This window comes from Schistocerca americana, chromosome 1, assembly GCF_021461395.2.
Source record: "Schistocerca americana isolate TAMUIC-IGC-003095 chromosome 1, iqSchAmer2.1, whole genome shotgun sequence".
NCBI lineage: Eukaryota > Metazoa > Arthropoda > Insecta > Orthoptera > Acrididae > Schistocerca > Schistocerca americana.
This window is the reverse complement of record NC_060119.1, coordinates 582,058,855-582,080,961: the sequence shown is the minus strand read 5'-3', so window position 1 is coordinate 582,080,961 and position 22,107 is coordinate 582,058,855.

Sequence of the window (22,107 nt, the reverse complement as noted above, 5' to 3'; positions counted from 1 at the left end):
TTACTTTAATACGCCATCGCTCCAGCCAAGGCTCAGCTGTTCTGAGTGCTGTCTGTATTCGTGAGTTGATGTTCGACGGTCTCCAGTCTTGCGCGAGGATGGCTGTGTCATCCGCGTAGACGGCTAACGTCGTGTTTCGTGTCGCTGGGTAGTCATTAATGTACAGGTTAAACAAGATGGGCCCCAGAATGCTTCCTTGGGGTACTCCAGCTTGGATACCGTGTTGTGTTGATTGTTTACCCTGCACGTTAGTGTTGAAACATCTGTTCGTGAGATATGAGTGTATGAGACGTACGAGTCCGTCTGGGAAACCAGCTTCGCTTAGTTTGCGTATGAGTACGTTGTGCCAGAGACGATCGAAAGCCTTTTCGATGTCTAGGAACACGGCCCCTGTGGCTTTGTTCATGTTGTAGCCGTGTGTTATATGTTCGACTACGCGGAGGAGTTGTTGTGTTGTCGAGTGGTGATTCCTAAAGCCGAATTGCTCCGGTCTTAGGGTGTCGTTGGCGATGCAATGCCTAGTGATACGTTTTAGTATTACCTTCTCAACAATCTTGCTGAGCGAGCACAGCAGACTGATGGGTCGGTAATTTTGTGGGAGGGAGTGGTCTTTCCCTGGCTTCCTGAACATCAGGACCTTGGCCGCCTTCCAAAAGTCAGGGAAGTGTTGGTGTGTCAGGATGGCATTCGTTAGGTGTGTGAGATATTCTACGGCTTTATCCGTGAACTCCTGGAGGACACGGTTTTGAATGCCATCAGGCCCAGGGGCTTTACTAGCGTTGGTGTGCTTGATAGCCCATGTGACTTCATTTGTGCTAGCACGTCTGATTACGTCGCGCGAGGGCTGGGCTACAAGTCGTGTAACCTCCTGGTCCGTTTCAAGTGTGAATGCTGGGTCTGAAGGAACCAGATTCGGCGTGAAGGACGCTGCAAGTGTTGTGGCCATAAGCTCTGCCTTCTCCGTCGCGGAGTAGGCTGGGCCGTCTGGTCCTTGTAACGTGGGAATGTAATGTTTCTCCCTGGTGAAGTGTCTGGCCAGCTGCCACACGCCAGGACGTGTGGTATCCAGCCGAGTGAGTCTCGGTCGGCTCTTTTGTCGTAGATATAGGCAGTAGTATTGTAGTAAGAATAGGCAGTAATATTGTACCAAGACACTGTTCGTCGTTTGAAAATTTGTTCCGTTATTATATGGCTTTTCCTTTCTGGTTCCTACCGGATCATTAATGTTCTAATTAACCAGCTCCTGGTCATAATTACAGCCGTAACAGGGTGCCGTTAAACAGAGAGAGACCTTGTGGTTAGATTTAGATGTTATCCGTTCAATTCATTGATTGTAATTGCATTTCTTAGTCATTAGTTACAATATGAACTACCTGTCGTACTAAGCTGTTCGTTTCTGTGTTTTAGATCCGGTTGTTATTGGTGTACTTAAGCTGGATCTCGTGGTTCCGTCGAGTGATGGAAAATATTTGTGGTAAGGACTATGGGACCAAACTGCTGAGGTCATCGGTCCCTAGGCTTACGTACTACTTAACCTAACATAAACTAACTTACGCTACATGCAACACACACACACACACACCCGCTCGAACAGTGACAAGACGACTAAGACCGCACGGCTATCCCGCCATGCGTCGAGTGATGTTTAAAGACGTTCCTTTAGAGCCGTCTTAATAATTGACACCCAGTTTAACCTTGAAAATATTAACAGTCAACTGTCAACAGGGCTTTAGTCAATTGTCACACGGGAGTTGTTCGAATTCAGTTTCACTTCGGTTGCCAACTGAAATTTAGAGGTTGGTCGCTTTGAAGTAAGCCTTAAAATAGTCATACTGTTTGCTAATTTGTTTAACCTTTAAGCACAGGTGCGCATCATAACCCCTTTCAAATTAAAAGTTAAGTCATCTGTTTTGAGTAATTGAAACATTCTTGCCATCAATGGTGCTTATAAAGTTTTCATGTGTTGCAGAAGGGCATTTAATGAGACAGACTGTGTCCAGCGCGGTAGTAAACAGTGCTGTTTTACCCGATAACGGGCGGGCTGCAGGTCCATAGGTCTTGTAGTCATTGTCATATTTGGCAGTAACGCTCTGATTTCTTTTGCAAAGATTAAAACCTTATTCAACTTAAGGTTTAAGGGCAAAAGAATTTTTCAAACTTGTACAGTTTGTTAATGAAAATTTTTGTCTAAATGCTTCGATTATCTGTAAAACAATTTTTATGTTGTTAAATATACAGGTTGCGTGAAAAAAAAAGTTGTATAGATGGGTCCTCTCTTTCACGTTTTCCTTAATTCCAGTATATACCACGTATCATTGGTAGCAGAGCGTAGTTTCCGACCCGATAGCGGGGGCTTGTCACGATTTTCATTTCACGCTCCCTGTTTTAGTTTAATTTTCGAACATTCTTGTTTTGAGAAATTGTCTAGCTATTCTAGTTTGTGCACGGGCGTACCACGGATCCTAGTCAATGTCCCGCTTTTTCGAACCTAAAACGGGGTCTGCTCGAGTATGAACTGAACAGTTGGGAGCAAAATGTTTACTGTACAGTGGTGGAGCTGGCAGCCAGGCTACGGGCAGCGTTGTCGACACCACTCCGATTCTGTCAGCATGTTATGGAAGATGTGCCACAATTTACGGACCATTATTGTAGCATTGAATCAATTACGAGAAAATCACTACTTTCTGCAAAATAATCAACCAACCATGAAACAGATGAAGCGCATACATGCACAATTAGTCCGTCTGTGCAATGGAATAGAGGATCTTAAACTTCTTTAACCGAGCCCTGAGCAGTTAGCACGTGTCATTAGGTTAAACAATCATCTCTTTGATTTGCATGCTTTAGAATTAGGAAGTGAGGCTGATACAAATAATATACAATGCGCTTCCGAAAATCCAACTGCCGAATGTGGATCCGTCGCCCATGGCTAAGTGATAGGTCTGGGGCATATTTTGCCAGCCTCCCTAACCCGATTGTGTGTCTCTTAATCTATAAAATATTGAACAGGTTTTGTGGCTGCTAGTTAAATCTGAGTAGCATGCTAACACATTGAGGATACCCCATCACGTAGTACTTGTCACACTCTACCCGTTAGCACGCGGTGGCTTAAATACACTACTGGCCATTAAAATTGCTACACCACGAAGATGACGTGCTACTGAAGCGAAATTTAACCGACAGAAGAAGATGCTGTGATATGCAAATGATTAACTTTTCAGAGCATTCACACAAGGTTGGCGCCAGTGGCGACACCTACTACGTGCTGACATCAGGAAAGTTTCCAACCTACTTCTCCTACACAAACAGCAGTTGACCGGCGTTGACGGGTGAAACGTTGTTGTGATGCCTCGTGTAAGGAGGAGAAATGCGACTTTGATAAAGGTCAGATTGTAGCCTATCGCGATTGCCGTTTATCGTATCGCGACATTGCTGCTCTCGTTGGTCGAGATCCAATGACTGTTAACAGAATATGGAATCGGTGGATTCAGGAGGGTAATACGGAACGCCGTGATGGATGCCAACGGCCTCGTATCACTAGCAGTCGAGATGACAGGCATCTTATCCGCATGGCTGTAGACGATCGTGCAGCCACGTCTCGATCCTTGAGTCAACAGAAGGGGACGTTTTCAGGACAACAACCATCCGCACGAACAGTTCGACGACGTATGCAGCAGCATGGACTATCAGCTCGGAGACCATGGCTGCGGTTACCCGTGACGCTGCGTCATGGGCAGGAGCGCCTGCGATGGTGTACTCAACGACGAACCTGGGTACACCAATGGCAAAACATCATTTTTTCGGATGAATCCACGTTCTATTTACAGCATCATGTTAGTCGCATCCGTGTTTGGCGACATGGCGGTAAACGCACATTGGAAGCGTGTATTCGTCATCGCTGTACTGGCGTATCACCCGGCGTGATGGTATGGGGTGCCATTGTTTACACGTCTCTGTCACCTCTTGTTCGCGTTGACGGCACTTCGAACAGTGGACGTTACATTTCAGATGTGTTACGACCCGTGGCTGTACCCTTCATTCGATCCTTGCGAAACCCTACGTTTCAGCAGGGCCATTCTGGATACAGAATGTGTTCGACTGCTGCCCTGGCCAGAACATTCTCCAGATCTCTCACCAATTGAAAACCTCTGGTCAATGGTGGCCGAGCCACTGGCTCGTCACAATACGCCAGTCACTACTCTTGATGAACTGTGGTATGGTGTTGAACCTGCATGGGCAGCTATACCTGTACACGCCACCCAAGCTCTGTTTGACTCAATGCTGAGGCGAATCAAGGCCGTTATTACGGCCAGAGGTGGTTGTTCTGGGTACTGATTTCTGAAGATCTATGCACACAAATTAAGTGAAAATGAAATCACATGTTAGTTCTAGTATACTATATTTGTCCAATGAATACCCGTCTATCATCTGCATTTCTTCTTGGTGTAGCAATTTTAATGGCCAGTAGTGTAATCTACTGTCCGAAACTTTAGAGCAGGATGAGACGATCGGGCAATTGAGGCAGTCGCTGGTGGAGATTAGGTTATCAGTCGAATTAAGTTGCTAATGACTTGGGAGGTATTCGGCCTGAAGACAGGTCCCAGATCGCATTCTCTCTTCGTCTCGTGTATCTTCGTTAGTCAGAAAATCATGTTAACTCTGTTATGAAATTTTCTTTTACCGATGAACAGCAAAATGAGTTAACAGGGGGACACAAGATTTATCTAACACCGGTCCAGAAGGCAGCATGAAAGGTAGAGCACGCTGTTCAATGAAACCAGGGATAGTCGATACTACATCTGAGCCAGTAACGACACGACAGACAGAACAGACTAGTAATTAAATGGCGCCACGGGTCAAGCCCCCCCCCCCCCCCCTCTCAAAACTGAAAAGCCTGCCCCGGGGCTAAGAAAATTTTGTCGTTCATTGCTTCGATTACGTGTAAAACACAGTTTACATGTTGTTAAATGAACGTGTGAAAAGAAAGTTATATTGGTGTATCCTCTCCTCCACGATTCCCGTAATTCCTGTGTGTACCGCATATCAGGTGTGTCCCAAGGAAACTCGACGTCACCGAGAGAGGCCTTTCGTTTAAAATAACAGCTGTCTTCAGCAGCTCCAGCAAGTTCGGGGGATGCAATTGTTGTACATGAGGCCCACTTGAAGAGCGTCTGAATTTCCACTATCCATTCTTTCGTATGATTTCAAGCTTCTAGTCTTGACTGCCAGTTCCTCCCACAATAGCACTAGCAGCTGTAGTCCCAGTCAAGACCGTTTCCAATAACAAATTTCTTGTCATGAAAGGAAGTAAAATATTTGGGTCTCCAAATAGTGTTTTCCCATTTCTATGTGAGTGGAACTAGTAAACATCGACTGCAGCGCGTGGTTTCAACGTCTTGTCTATGACAGATAATGATTCAAACGTCGAATTTCATTACGTAATGTAGTACTTAAATTACGTAAGTAAAACTTTATGCGGCGCTATCCTCACGCGTAATATGGAAGGGAATGCTGTGTTTAAAGAAACAAGCAAACGTTGACGCCCAACAGTTTATTAACGCTATAGGGTCCACGCGGCTTAAATTGGCACATGGTTGTCTATGCTGCTGTGATGGGAAAGAGGGGAAGGGGGGCGGGAGGTCTCGGTAAGTGGGAATGAGGAGGGATGGGATTATATGTGGTCACTAGGTTGGAGGGATTCTGAAGCCTTCGTCTAAGGAGATGAGTTAAAATCAGCAAAGAGATCCCCATCTTTACATTACACTCATCACTCTTAACAATGATTATGACTTTTAAGTACCCAATAATGTGACGCGCAGTGATGGCATCAGTGAATAACTAGGGAACGATACACTCCTCGACCCCAGAATTCCATGTAGTTTGAAAATGAATTATAGCCGTTTCACACTAATAAAAATTTATTTTCAGTTTGTCAACCAACTGAATATGTGCCACAAGGTACTGAGTAGCATCTTGTCCCACTAGATTTCAGCATTGGCTGTAAAAAGTGTTTACCAATCTTTGGTGGGCTTGCTATATTTAGCCGGAAACTTGAAACAGCTGACATGCAAAAGACAACCATGCTAATGCAAGAAGTCAGTTTTCTGCATGTGCATTGTAGGCTAATGTGGCCTGAGTTCAAGAGTCGAACAAAGAGTGTATGGTCACGCAGTGGTTGACGCTCTCAAGTCACGTTTAGGAGAACAGAGGTTAGAAACTCCTCCCAGATAGTCAATATATTACGATGTTTCCCCACAAAGCTTATGGTTAATGCCATAGTGAATTTTCCGATGAAGATTTCCTTCCCATTCGAGAGTGAGCCCCGTTGGCCTCACCGAGACGCTAAACTAACACTGCAGTTTTAGATGGGCAGGAAACGTGGTAACTAAATTCTCAGTTCTAAGCAAATTATAACGTCATACAACACGAAAAATCAGATGTGTTTGTGGAGACAAATCGCTGAAAATCTCTGCCACAAAATGCATCTGCGATGTATCCTCTAACTCGCTTATTTTTATAAAACTTTGGAACACATTTGCAGCTTTATTCCGTATTTACTCTAAATGCATTAGGGTGCTAGTACAGTATAACTCGTAGTGTCTTGTTGCTATTTGCTTTCCCTATACCACGTATTTTAGTAAATTTGGAAAAAGGTTTGCCTTCAAGAAAGATTTTTCCTGCGCTTTGTACATTTCGTTAGCGTGATATCGGATTTTTTCAAGTAACGTGGGCTGATTTAAAGACTTGGAGCTCGGCTTCGCGATTCATTGTTTAGTTTGGTAAGACAATGTACCGTTTGAAAATGAACAAGGATCTTAATCCACTCAGCCGCTGCACAAAGTACGCAGCGTGATAAAAAGAATACAGCTTTGTGAAGGCGATTGCATTAATTAAATTAGTTACTAGTAGATCTGACGAAATCATCGCAAAAGAATTATCTACAAATAACCCGTTAACAGCCATCGATATACTTCCCAGATGTCAAACCTGACTTACGAATTCTCCATAGCGTCACCGTGAGAAAAGAATAAGTACTTCGTAGAAGTATTCTTACGCCGCTTAATCAGATCGTTGCATGTATGAATACGCAGCATTTACCGAGTCACAGGGACCCAAACTTTGCCCGGTGTTCGGAGCAAAACCAAGCCTTACCAAGCCATTACGAGAATAATTATCTCGCCAGGAAAGAACGCGAAAGCCCAGAGAAAGTAACGAGTTGTCACCAACTCTGATCCAGGCCCAATATCTGCCGTGTTAAACAGTGGTGCTTCTAGACACCTGCTAAGGAAACAGCCCAGAGATACATATCATGTAAGCTTCACGGCCGGCGTCTTCATTAATTAAAACTTCCGGGCTGAATTACCGTGGTCCATATATAAAGCTGCTTCTCCTTCCTGACGTTTCGTTGCCTACTGCAGGCAACATCTTCTGAGGTGAGTCGGCGACTGGCTGCTAGACGCTGGAGGTCCCGGTTATATAGAGCGCTTAGATGGCGCCACCACTCATAACGTGCTTTCGACTTTAAAACTATCTCCGGCTAATGCCATCTCTCTCGAAGGTAATCGATAGTCACTTCGTTGGTACAGAGTCGACCGCCATATCTTGTCTAGTTTTAATCCTTCTTCCTTTTCATTAAAATTATTTTCGTGCATGTATATCTCTATACCTTCTCTATACATGCGGGTATAATAATGTGAGGTCCTAGCTATCACGTTTCTGTCACTAAATTTTATTTCGTGATCACCGTATTTGAAAACGTGTTCCGCTACAGATGATTTGTCAATTTGTCCCAATCTACAGTTCCTTTTGTGTTCCGTTAGGAGGATATTAACAACCCTTTTAGTAGTTCCAGTATAAAATATGCCACAGCTACACGGAATTTTATACACACCTGGGGTAGCCTAGGGATGTCTTGCGTATGTCAGCGATCTTAAACATTCATTAATTTTCTTGGTAGGTCGCACGTGATGAGTGGTGGTGCCATCTAAGCTCTCTATATAACCAGGACCTCCAGCCCCTAGCAGCCAGTCACCGACTCACCTCAGAAGATGTTGCCCGCAGTAGGTAACGAAACGTCAGGATGGAGAAGTACTTTTATCTATGGACCACGGCAATTCAGCCCGGAAGTTTAAACTAATGAGCCCAGAGACTGGTTCAAATGGCTCTGAGCACTATGGGACTTAACTTCTGAGGTCATCGGTCCTCTAGAACCTAGAACTACTTAAAGCTAACTAACCCAAGGACATCACACACATCCATGCCCGAGGCAGGATTCGAACCTGCGACCGTAGCAGTCACGCTGTTGCAGACCATAGCGCCTAGAACCGCTCGGCCACTCCGACCGGCCGAGCCCAGAGATTGCCGAAACACAGTGAACACAGCGAACACATACGGAAACAGTGTGCAATCATTCCGTCTGACAACTCGGTACCATAGTACTGGCCTCTCTCAATGCGGGACCACAGTCAGCACCAGCAGCTGCACATGGTAGTGCTCCAGGACCTTCTAAGATTCAATATGGCAGGCCAGGACACCTAAGCACGGAGGCAAAAGAAGTACTCATATGCCTCTTCAATCAAATGAGGTCTGAAGGCTATTATCCGGATCCTTAACAGCAGGCGATTCTGATATCACTTCTAGATATAGGGAAGGGCATATTATCTCTTAGAAAGATGGAGCGTTTCGCTCACTAGCGGTATAGGAAAGATCCATGGGCGGGAGATAAATCAATGCCTAGTTGAGACTCCCGAAACCAAGGAATTGCTCAGTCGATTCCAATCTGACTTTCTAAAATACCGGTCCATGCTTGATAATCTTCTCCAGTTAAAAGGTGCGATAAAAGTCTCATTCCTACGCAAACAGCAATTTGAAGAAAGTCTGGAAAGAGTCTACGATAGCTTCTGGAGGCAAAATATTTTTACTTACTTGCATAAATGGGGATTTCGTGGGAATCTCCCCATGTTGCTGCATTTCTTCCTCACTGAAAGGTATTTCCTGTATCGAATCGATGTTATGTACTCCGATATACACTAGGTCACTGCAGATCATCTAATCCGCTGATACGTTCTCCTAGCAGATTATTGTTCCTTCTGAACGTTACCCTTTTTATATCAGCAATTAGTGGTATGTCTTCTACAATGTAGGACCCAGTCAATTATCCCCTATCTGTGAATCATTCTGGGGTATGCAGCTCTTCCTCCACTCTGATGACAACACATCGATTACAACTGGCTCTTAAGAGGCTGGAGTACTGGGCTGGTGCAACTACTTTTAAATTCTCAACGGAAATAATCGTATGTATGTATATTAATCATTCGCATCAATGTCTTCTTTACCCGGAACTGTAATTTAGGCGAACCATCTTGGATCTTAACATAAGGCTCATGGGTCGCCATCTTTATACAGAAGTTAACATGGCTGCCACTCCTCTCTAACCTGAAAGGTAGATGTCTAAAAGCACTAAGTATTTTAAAGATTTGCTAGTCATCAGCCTTCTGACTAGCAGTAGATGCACTGTAGTAGAAGTTGCCAGTACGAACAGCCATTAACTGTATAAGAGAACGACGACAGTGAAAATGCCGGATTTCCCGCTTCACGCGAGCGGTTGCCTTAACCGCTTTTCTGTCCGTCTAAGACACAGGGCCACACTCACACTGCCATATGTGGTATGTCCTGAGTCACAACCTGTACTCGTACAGGTTTCCTTACAGGGGAGGTCATTTCTATTGAAATTCACTGCCCATTATCGGTGGATACATAAAATATGACAGTGCCTGTGTTGTGAAGAAGAACGATGCAGCGGTCCTTCGGACATGCATGCATGCATAACAATGCAGGCATTGCATTATGTAAATCACGTCATTTTCATCTCAGAGTTGTACTGCTAACATATTTCCTCAGTTATTTGCTGACTGTATTCCAATCTCTGTCTTCCTTTACAGTATCTGCGATCTACAGCTCCCTCTAGTATCATGGAAGTTACTCCCTGATATCTTAGCAGATGTATTTTAAACATAGCTGCACAACAGCAACGGTTCCACGTAATAAGATTATAAACAGCCGACCAATTGCAATGGACAAAGAATTGTTTACCTAGGTTTCGACAAATATAATTCGTCTTCTTCAGAAGGTTGCAATTTTACATTAGTAAGGACTAATGTTCCATCGCCGTTTTTACAAATGTCGGCATAGATCCATTTGTCAAAATTGAAATATAGCCCTAGAATTAGGGTTTGTCACGTAAATATAAATTAGTACATGGATCTTGCAGAGCTCACAACAGATGTCTCATAATCCCGTCCCTTGTTGTCAGTGGTTCCCATCCTTTCCTTGCCGACTCTGCGGTGAACATTCTCATTTCTCATATGTCCACATCAGCACGTTGCGAACGCTTGGATCACCTTCTGTTCCTGTTCCTGTTCCTTATTTTTTCACAGTTTATGTCTCACTACCATACAACGGCGTGCTCCAAACGTACATTCTCGGTAATCTGTTCCTCAAATTAAGGACTCTTTTTGATACTAGTAGACTTCTCATGATCAGTCTGATTTTTATGTCCTTTCTCCCCCAACGTCGGATATTTTGTTGCCTGTGTAGCAAAATTCCTTACTTTCGTCAGCTCCGTTATCCGTACTTCTGATGTCAAGTTCCTCATTGTTCTCATTTCTTTTCCTTCTAATTACTTTCGTCTTGTGAGACCTTAACTTTTCCCGGGGAACTGAATGTTCAAATAACGTACTGGTTTGCTGCCGGGTGACGCCGTCGACCACCGCCGATATTTCAACAGGAGCACATCCTGCCATTGTCAAGGCACAAATGCAAGGAGGAACAGATGTGCAAGGAAACCGTCAGCAAACCAGCAAGTTATTTGAACATTCAAATCGCCGGCGACAGTTAAGGCCTCATATTGTTTATCTCTACGGGGAGGAAATGTATCAAATGGTTCAAATGGCTCTGAGCACTATGGGACTTAGCATCTATGGTCATCAGTCCCCTAGAACTTAGAACTACTTAAACCTAACTAACTTAAGGGCAGCACACAACACCCAGTCATCACGAGGCAGAGAAAATCCCTAACCCCCGCCGGGAATCGAACCCGGGAACCCGGGCGTGGGAAGCGAGAACGCTACCGCACGACCACGAGCTGCTGACGGAAATGTATCGTTGCTTGCGGAGGTTGGATACACTTCGCAGCAGTAGAGTAAGGCTGGAATGTGCATTATCGTTTTTATTGAAGTTTCGAAATCATAGTGTGGTTCCAACGTTTGCTAAGGTTCTGCATCATATTAGTTCTCCTGCCGCCAATCGCATGAAGCAACGTGCTGGTTTAGCTCTTGTTCGTGAAAGGATACACTATACTCGCCGTCAATTAGATTTTGTTTCTAAGGAATTATTTCAACTTCATTTAATGATGGCGTATACTGTTTCTGAATTTTCTTGGGACTGGGTGGACGGTGCCTCTTGGTCGCAGTCTGAATGGGAATTTCAATCTGTAACTTCTCGTCATTCGGCGAAGATTGAACGTTTCCTCAGTGTCTAATTCCAATTTTAATTCACGGCGTTCTGTGATCAACTCACAGAGAAAACGTCGACGTACGTTTGTCTGTGCTGGGCAAAGTTTTGAACTTCGCACCGACGCCTAAGAGTTTGCCAGTCGTTGATTTTATTAGTTCTATCGAACACGCTGTTTATAAACTACCTTCCGAGGCTGCGGAAGAGGTTAGGAGGGAGGCTTGTCTTGTGTTGACTGGGGCCCGTCCTCCCAAGTGTAACATTACAGCAGCTGAGGTGTCTGCTTTACGTTCACTCAGAATGGACCCTGATATGTCATTTTACCTGCGGACAAAGACAATGCCACCGTTTTGTTGAACAAGCACGATTACATTCAAAGGATGCAAGGTCTACTTTCTGATTCGGCGTATCGCAAAATCGGTGCTGACCCTACTAAGAATGTTGAGAGAAAGGCAAATAACCACCTGAAGGAAAGTTCTTTGTCACAGGAGACTATCAAGAGTCTTCATTCTTACTGCGCTCCACCACCTAGATGATATAGCCTCCCTAAGGTCCACGAAGAGGCTGTCCCGTTGAGGCCTATTGTTTCTAAAATTGGTGCTCCGACATATCGTGTAGCCAAACATCTTGCTAGTTTGTTGAGCCCACTAGTAGGTAGGTGTGAACACCACATTAAGAACTCTGCAGATTTCTTACGTCGATTGCAGGGATTGTGTTTGAATGACTCTGACATTTTAGTCAGTTTTGATGTGGTTTCTCTTTTCACTCGTGTTCGTCTCTCTGATTCGTTACAGCTAATTGAGGTTAAGTCTGGTGTCGAGTTAACAAATTGGTTTCGACTTGTGCTGACTTCCACTTACTTTTTATTCAGTGGTCAGTACTAGTCTGGTGTCGAGTTAACAAATTTGTTTCGACATGTGCTGACTTCCACTTACTTTTTGTTCAGTGGTCAGTACTACAAACAGACTGATGGAGTTACAAAGAGAACCTCGTTGTCACCTATTGTGGCCAATTTGTTTATGGAGGACTTTGAGGAGCGTGCGTTGGAGTCAGCGACCTTCAAACCTGCGTGTTTTTTTCAGATATGTAGACGATACTTTTGTTGTTTGGCCTCATGGTAGTGAGAATTTAAATTGGTTTTTGGAGCACCTGAATTCAATCCACCCGAATATTCAGTTCACTTTGTAGGTGGAAAAGAATGGATGCCTTCCCTTCCTTGATGTGTTGGTCAAAAACGAAGACTGATGGTACGTTGGGACATTCTCTTTTTAGGAAGCCCACTCACACTGAATTGTATCTGCGAGCTGGTAGTTGTCACCATCCAGCTCACCTTGAAGGAGTACTTCGTAACTTGGTTCACAGAGCCCACGTTATTTCAGACCCTGAAAGTTTGGCAGCTGAGCTATCACATCTCGAAGTCACCTTTCGTCAGAATGGTTATAGTGAGAGGCAGATCAAACGCGCGTAGCGCTATCAGCCTTCTGTGCAACGGGTGAGTGACGATAGCAACGATGTGGCACTTAAGTCTACGGCCTTTTTGTCTTACGCAGGAAGCATTTCCAACAGGATTGGCAGTATGTTGCGGAAATGTGATGTGAAATGTGTTCATCGACCACCTTCTAAGATTAAGGCCCTGTTGGCGTCCGTAAAAGATGATCTTGGTTTGCGTAAGGCTGCGGTCTATCGTATTCCTTGCAGTTGTGGCATGTCATATATTGGTCAGACAATGAGGACTGTGGAAGACCGGTGTATTGAACATAAGCGTCACACACGCTTACAACAGCCGAGCAAATCTGCTATTGCAGAACATCGCCTTGACACCGGTCATGCTATGGAATACAACAACACGGAGATTCTGGCTTGCACATCCAGCTATTGGGATAGTGTTATTAAGGAAGCAGTTGAAATGAAACTATCAAGTAATCTTATTAAAAGAGATGGTGGATTTTGTTTAAATGCTGCTTGGAATCCGGTTCTGTCTCTCATCAAAAAAACAGAGGGACAGAATTAGTGCTACCTCACCTGTTGATTAATAGTCATTATCGATATTTCTGATGTTGGTTATCTTTGTTTGTGTTGACTCTTGTTCTGTTTGTGATATCTTTCTTGTTTCTCCTCTGTGGACCGTGGTGTCAAATTTCCTTGCACATTTCTTCCTCCTTGCATTTGTGCCTTGAAAATGGCAGGGTGTGCTGACTGTCGAAATATCGGCGGTGGTCGACGACGTCACCCGGCAGCAAACCCGTAAGTTAATTGTACTTTCGTCCTTATTCCATTTATTCTCAGTCCGTATTCTTTATTCATTACACTGATCACTGCATTCAAAAAATCCTGTAATACATCTTCAATTTCACAGAGGATAGCAATGTCCTCAGCAAATTTTATCGCTGATAACTTTTCGTCTCGAATTTTAATCCGACTCTTGAATATTCGCTTTATTTCCGTCATTGCTTCTTCGATATATATTGAATAGTTGAGGCGAACATCTACATTAGTGGCTTACACCTTTTTATTGCAAGCATTTAGTTCTTCGTCTTCCATTCCTGTGTGTCCCTCTTAATAGCTGTACTCATTCTACTTTATCTGACTTTCCATACAGCTTGTCGAACACTTTTTCCAAGTCGACAGATGCAATGAACGCATCTTTATTTTTCTTCAGCATTCCTTCCATTTCAGAACTGTCTCTCAGGTTCCTACACCTTTGCTAACGTCAAACTGCAAGTAATCGCCAACGAATTGATCTTCTTTTCCATTGTTCTTTACATTATTCTTTTCAACAAATGGGACGCATAAGCTATTAAGCTTACTGTGCACACTTATCTGCACTTGCTATCTACTGATTTCTACGGATGAAACTTTTCCGAAAGTCGGATGGTACGTCGGAAGTCTTATAGATTCTGCACACCAACTTGAAAAGTCGTACGGCTACCACTTCCCTCAATGATTTTACAAATTCCAATGGAATTTTGTTTTTCCCTTCTGTCTTATTTAATTTCAAATCTTCCGAAGTTCTTTTAAATTCTGATTCCAATACTAGATTCCTTGTCTCTTTCCTATCGATTCTTCTTTCTTCTTCCATCACGTCGTCAGATAAGAACCTCGACCCCTGCCCTTTCCCACATGTTTATATAGGCCTTCGGTCTCCTATCGGTAAGAATCGGGGAACAGCTCGATCAACGAAATGCGCTGCAGCAAGTTTGTCGAAACGTCGGCATTTAGCGGTTATAGTACTTATAATGACATGGCCCAGTACCCAAAATTATTGAATACATATCGCTCTTGTTGGCTCACGTTCTATAGAACCTTCGTCCGGCGCACTGTTTGACTGTGGGAGTATAGTGTATTAATCGGATGGATGCTGTTCACCATGCAGGCATAAGACTGATCGCAGCTGTCTAGCGAATCACTCCCTTTCCTAACCTCTTTGCCTAAGCTAATGAGGTTTCTTACCATCCGGTAATAACTCGCTGTGGTGTGACACGTATTCAAAGCCCGGTCCACCTCCCCGCCACCCTGTTGTTCGTGTTGGAACTGAACAGCTCATACAACTTAGGTTTACCGATCGATGGGCTACTAAGTCCTTATCTGCCCATGCCAAGAAATATCCTGAGCACTTTGGTATAGCAGACGCATCAATTCTTTAACAGGATTAAGTAATCCGATCACTGCATGAGGGACAGGTCCATTCTTAACTTGGACATGGTGGCGTACGACAAGCTCAACACACCGCCTTTAGTTTGAAAGGGGTTCTAGCGGCATGTTGTCAGGGTATCCAGACCACAAGGAGGTTTTTGTCGATGGATTAAGGCAAAGGGCAATGTTACGCAATCGGTTATCTTCCCGATTTTTATAATTAAATTCCGCCTACAAAGCCACTATTGGGCCTTTTGGCGGTCAAGAAGGCACTGAAGCACATATAACGTCTCGGTGGAGGGATGTTTCTTGTCAGCGTTGACCCCCTTACTGCCGTATCGGCTATCAAACAACTTTTCCCAGCAGACAGGATTGGTCAGGACACTATCCACTTCTCGAACTGACAGAAAAATTAGTTTGCCTTTCGCTGGGTCTCTGGTATAGTTTAAAAACAAAGGGACATGAGGAAGCTGTCAGAGCAGCACAGGCAGTTTGTCAGAAATATACTACACTTTAACTACATGTCGCCCCACAGGCTGTCGTGTCGTGGGTGACATAGCGAGTGTGGTCTGAATGGGAAAGTCAGTGGCTGGAAACGAGTTATAACGAGCTGCTGCCATTGCGCACTTCCTTTCGAGCTCCACGAACGGACGAAATGGTAGTCCCACACCTTCGGGACGGCCGCTGCCCAACGAACGTATGCATACGACTTGCGGGAAGAAGACCCACCGGAATGCAGTGTTCGCTGCGTCACACTCACGGAGCTTCTGCGTCGTATGCTGATTGATAAGAAGGAAGAGTTTGATCTGCCAAGAGGCTTATCCGCCATTCTATGCGATCTTTTGAAAGGGCGCTGATGAACACGTGGTTTAGCGCCCAACAATTTTAAATCCATCCATCCAGCAACACTGATTGCTGGGGGTAAACATTGAAGAATCGACCAAACACTTCGAAGTCGGAGTCCCACGCATGGCTATTTTCATTGACTGTAGCTCGGTATCCAAAAATGTATTTCCTGCAAAGATAACTATTTGGTCCCTGTTTGTGTTCTCTATTAACAACCGACCGAGGGCAGTGTAGGACATGGTACATAGTAATTCGCAATACTGAATCGTGCCGAAAACTGTGTCCTCCACATTTCACAGCAGTGGAATTATTATAGCGCTGATTACATATTAATAACAGGAAACGCTAAATTGATAATTCGATATCCATTTCCATTTCCATTATTGAATAAATAGTAGTTATTGCTTGTTTATGCCGCAGCGTACAGCGACTTCATACAAGGGAAACCTGCTTAGCTGTAAAGCACTATTGGATCAGCAAATATTGCATATACTTCCGTTGGGAGCCAAATAAAAAAAAAAGTTTTCAGAGTGCGTCTGTGACTTCTGTATGTCAGCCCAGTATATCCCAAACAAGTGCAGCGTGCTAGATGCGAAATTTACTGGAAAACAGTTCGTAAAACTTGTCTCTGTTTCTACTTATCCTACTCCTCCCTTTGCTAAGAACAGACTCTTCATTTGACCACATCAATCAATTCTCAGTTGCATTCCAAGTAAGATGTTGTTATATTACATATTCACCATAAGGTAATGAGACTAATTTTTTTAACTGCCAAAGAATTATTTTGTTTTCAAAGAACAGCGCTGCCCCTTTTAAAGCATTTCTCGTCGCCAGCTATTGACCGACGGACCCGTTGTTCCCAACCTTGGTAGCAGTGCTGAAACGCTTCAACTGGTAGGGCCATTAACATGTCAGCCACATTCCTTTCAGTGTTCTCCTGTGTACAAAACTTACAGCCTTTTAAGACATTCTTCAATTGCGAGAAAATAAAAAAATGTCACAACCATCAGGCCAGATGAAAAGTGAGAGGGTGAAGGTGGGAGGGAGGGGTTGTGGAATAACGGAATGCACCTGGAGGTAAAAAATTCCGTTGTTGAAACGACTGTGTGCCACAGGGCGTTGTCATGATGACCAACCACTTGTCCACAGTGTCCTGTTTCACTAGACTCAACCTTTTAATCAACCTTTCAAGAACATCTTTGTAAAACATTTGTCCTGTAGGAAGAGTCTCACTAGAGCACACGCACTTTCGTCGTATTCGTCAGTTTTTGAAGTTAAAGGTCTCCCTGAGTGATTTTCAACACGTTCTCGGCCTTCAAGAACCAATTTGTGCCAGCGAAATCTTATGCTCTTCGCAATGAAACATGTCTATCTTCCCCACAGGGCCTCTTTCGGTGTTAACACTACACTCGATGGCATGACTGAACCGTGGCGGGGTCGCTGGCGTTGCCTTTCGAATTCCGGTTTGAGGCCACAAATATCTTCGTTCGAAGCTGTTGATGAAGGGATGGCATGTTGTGGCGTGGCGAGTTGGAGAATGGTACCGGAGCGAGGAGGCCGGTGAGAGAGGTCCGCCCGGCGAGTAACGCGAACACTTCAGCAGTCGTCTTAGCCACGGAGTCCTGCAAATGGTTGCTGGTAATATCTGAGGGCCGATTTGAATCAGTGGCTAATTTCTATAGTCGTCTTCGTGTGTAGCCCGGCCAGCCAGCACTGGGACATGGCACGCCGATGAAAGAGTTGAAGCAAGTTTCACTGTGCTGATTTCTGGGCCCCCTTTGGAACAGGCAGGCTTCAGCTTCGATTCCTGAACTTCAGTCATGTTCTGGATTTCAAGGTCTTCACTGTTATTTTCTAATTGATACCCATTGGTCTGCTCCGATAATTGCGATTTCTTGGATGATCTATTTCATCTAAGGGCATTGCAGACGTTATCGCTATCTTCATTGTATTGGCTTAGGTGGTGCATGGCTCTCAAAATTCTGCAATTGTCGTAGCCATGTAATTGGGTCGGACACCTAGTTCCCTTTCGGGCGTTTCACTGTCGTTGTAGAGATGGTATCTTGCAGTGACGCGGCGGTACCGTTTGGCTAGTTATTGTTGCTCCCACGTACTTAACCTTGCGGTATTAATGTTCCTTTTGCTGGTCTGTACCCAATGAATAGGGCGTTGGAAGGACGGTCCTCTCAATTTAACCTTACTTGTCCTTTCTACTTGGTATAGTCGTGTGCTCCTTGCCCATAAGCCTTCTGGTGTACCCCTTGTGAGGATGCAATTCCAACTCTTGGTTACTTAACTGAGGCAGTTATTCATGATGGCCTCCTGTTTTCTATTTGGTAGTCTTCCTTAAGGGAAGGTGTTATAAAAGAAGGCCTGCATGTTTTATTTTTGGTTATTTCACTTGACTGATGCTGTTATCATTGAAGGCTTCCCTGTTCTCTATTTGGTAATTTTACTTAACTGAAGCTATCGTTATTCTAAGCCCTCCTGTTTTTCATGTAGTAATTTGGCTGAACTGTAGCTGACAACAATGAAGGTCTGTCTGTTTTCTGTTTGGTGATTTTGCTGAAATGAAGCTGTGATTGAAGAAGGCCTTGCTGTTTTCCATCCGGTAATTTTATTTCACTGAAGCTGTTAATAAAGAAGACCGGCTTGTTTTCTGCTTAGGTAATTTTAATTAACTGACGCAGTTATTAGTGGAGTTCTGCCTATTGGTAGTTGGTCATTTTATTTAACTGAAGCTGTTATACTTGAAGATCTGCCGTTTGTGTTTGGTAATTTCACTTAACAGAAGCTGTTATTAAGGAAGGCCTCCCTGTTTTCTGCTTGATAATTTTATTTAACTGAAGTTATTATTATCGATGGCCTGCCTCTTTGCATTTTGGTAATTTTTCTTAACTGAAGCTGTTTATAAAGAGGGCTCCCTTTTTTCTATGTCGTTATTTTACTTAACTGAAGATGTTACCATTGAGGGCATGCCTGTTGGTATCTGATGATTTTACTCAAATGAAAGTTTTATTATTGAATCCTAGCTTTTTCCTATTTAGTAATTTTGACTTAACTGGAGTTTTTATTAAAGATGCCTACCTGTTTTCTGTTTGGTAATTTTCCTTAACTGAATCTTTTATTATCGAAGACTTGCCTGTTCCATTTTACTTAGCTATTTCATAATTTGGGTTAGCTGAAACTCTTATGAGTGAAGGCTTTCCTTTTATTACTGCCGTGTTATTGAGATCTAATACTTTACTCAATCTGTGTTGTAATTACCTGAAATTGTGACTGCCAAAGGCCTACCTGTTTCAGAGGAATTTACGTAAATGAGGAAGTAACTGGAAATGACACATGATGGTACATGGGACCTAACCTTTCACCTTACATCCCTCTATCCACAATAGTAGGATTCAATAACATTGTTCTAAATTCCACTGTCCAATTTTCATGACACACAACAATAACACAACGTCACTGATGACGCTCTCGAAACTCACATGTTGGCCGTACGGAGCTGAAAGTCGGACTGAGCATCTGAAAAGAATGAACACATCGGTTTACACAAACAGAGCAACACAACGTTGGCAGATGTTTAGCATTGTTGGCAGTCTTATTATTTTCCCCACACAACTTGTTGCCAGGTATTTATGAAACTTACACGTTGGAAACAAAAGTTTCCCTGACAGGATCTTAGCCTACGGGGGAGTACTTAGAGTTAACATTTTTACTAAGCTGTAGCGTAATGCAAAAACAATACATATTGGCAACACCATATTTAAAGTGTGACAGTTAAAATACTAACGAGGCAGCTGCATGTGCGTACATTTTCTTAGCTCCAACTGTGTGCTACAACCATCTTGTGCTGTTCCAGTTCTCATGTCCGTGCTTGCTTTGAAAATAGGACGAGGAATTCCGCCTTACGCAAGTTTTGTTTAACCCACACAAGTTTCACCACTTCCCGTGCTTTCTTCAGTGGATTATTTTCTTACTGTAAAATTGTTGTTTCATATTGACATTTACAGGAACTTTTTCTACAAAGTATTTGCAACTGTGAATGAATAATTGTTGTAAAATATTATACATAATTTGTTTACAGTTCACTGTTGATATTTGTATTAACGATCTGTTGCACTGTGTGCTCTTTATCATATTGTGTCCAAAGTAACATAATGTTACTCGTAGCTTGGACTTCGCCCACGCAAGTTAATTCAAATATTTCTCCTTTTAACTAACCACTTTTAAACTGACCAACAAAAACAGCAAAGTTTCATTAATAAGCCAGTACAAAATGCATGTTTTACAGTTGTACTTACTTACGTTGTATCTCCATTCGTAAGATTTGTTCTTGAAATTTTCACCACAGAAGTAAAAATCTAACAGTAATTATTATTAAAGTAAGTGTTGCAGCATTCGTGTTTCTTTAGAAGCATGTATTACGACAACGTTTGTTTTGCTTAGATGAAATATGTAGTTCCTTTTTTATTTTTATAGGAAAAGTTCCATCCGTCATAACAGTATTTTTTTTTTTATTATTGCCCTACAGTCACTAAGCGCAAGAATGCTACTGGACTTTTAAAAACAAGTTTCATCATGGTAATACTTCTTTTACATACACTAGATTCCCTGAAACAAATAATGTCATCCTTTATTTGAAAGACCTCACCTTTACTTTATAGATTTTTTACTTACGATTTTCTTTCCTCATCTTTAATCAGAAGTTATCGGGACTTTGTAAACACGTGAAAAACAAGAATGTCGGGAACACACTTTATGTGTAAAATGCCAATGCAGTGCTAAGACACTGTGTATCAACGCCCGCGCTTTGCAATGACAAGAAGAAATGTATCCTACGACAAGAAGAGCTATTTCTAGCTCCACTTTGAGTCTGTTATTGACATAAACAAGCGAAGGTCTTCCGCCCAGGCGTTGGCGTCTGTACTATGTTTCTCCGCAGTTATGTTACAGTAGATTGGGAGTATCGTCACAGATTTAAGTTTAGTGCGAACTAATGCTGAGCATATGTAAACTAACGGTACCATTAGCTATAAATCAAATCCATAAATCAGTTGTAGATCTTGTCAGGATTCGAACTACAACGGCTACTTTTGGAGTCGAGGGTAACAGTTCTGGCTTGGTCTGCATACTGTATATGTACATGATATGTGGTAGGAGAATGGTGTTGAGTGGAAAGGTACTGAGCCATGATGAATTTAATAACTTTTCTAAAAACACTAACCAACTGATTTTTCAAAGTCAGCATCCAAGAATATCATTAAATGAAAATAAATTTCAATAACCGATTCATGGCAAACACCTCCACAAGGCAACAGTATAAAATCACTTCCTTTTAGTAAACAATATTAAATGAAGTAAAAGAAATACATTTACATTACAAACAGAAAACATATGATGAAATGATTGGTTGGTAGGTTCAAATGGCTCTGAGTATTATGCGACGTAACTTCTGACGTCATCAGTCGCCTAGAACGTAGAACTAATTAAACCTAACTAACCTAAGGACATCACACACTTCCATGCCCGAGGCAGGATTCGAACCTGCGACCGTAGCAGTCACTCGGCTACAGACTGTAGCGCCTAGAACCGCGCGGCCACTCCGGCCGGCCATCAAAAGATTATATCGCAAATATCAAACATTGGCTATTGCTAGTAATTATCAAAACGCCATTTATGATGATAGAGGCAGTGGCAGAGACGACGCCAGTAACATTAATTCCACCTTCTCTACTAACATAGGACGGCGGTTGCCGCTACCACAGTACTAGAAACCTTCATTAAAAGTTTGTCATGGCCCTCAGGAATCTTGAACAGCATCACAGATAATCAAAAGATACAATCACCTGTCGTATGACCTAGAAACAACTCGTTAATTATTTAGTAAAAAGTAACGTACCACAAATGCAGAATTTCTTATTTAGTTTTCTTTGTTGATAGAAGCAATTTAGTAAACAGCTCAGGCTCGTGATACTAGTCAACACAACAGGTAACGACAGATATTCCCCAGAAATGAAGTAGCTGGATTCAACCATTTTCGCTGACTGTAAGGTACTATTCGTAAATCAGAAGAATTACATATGTATTATATACCATTAGATTCTAAAGTAAGTT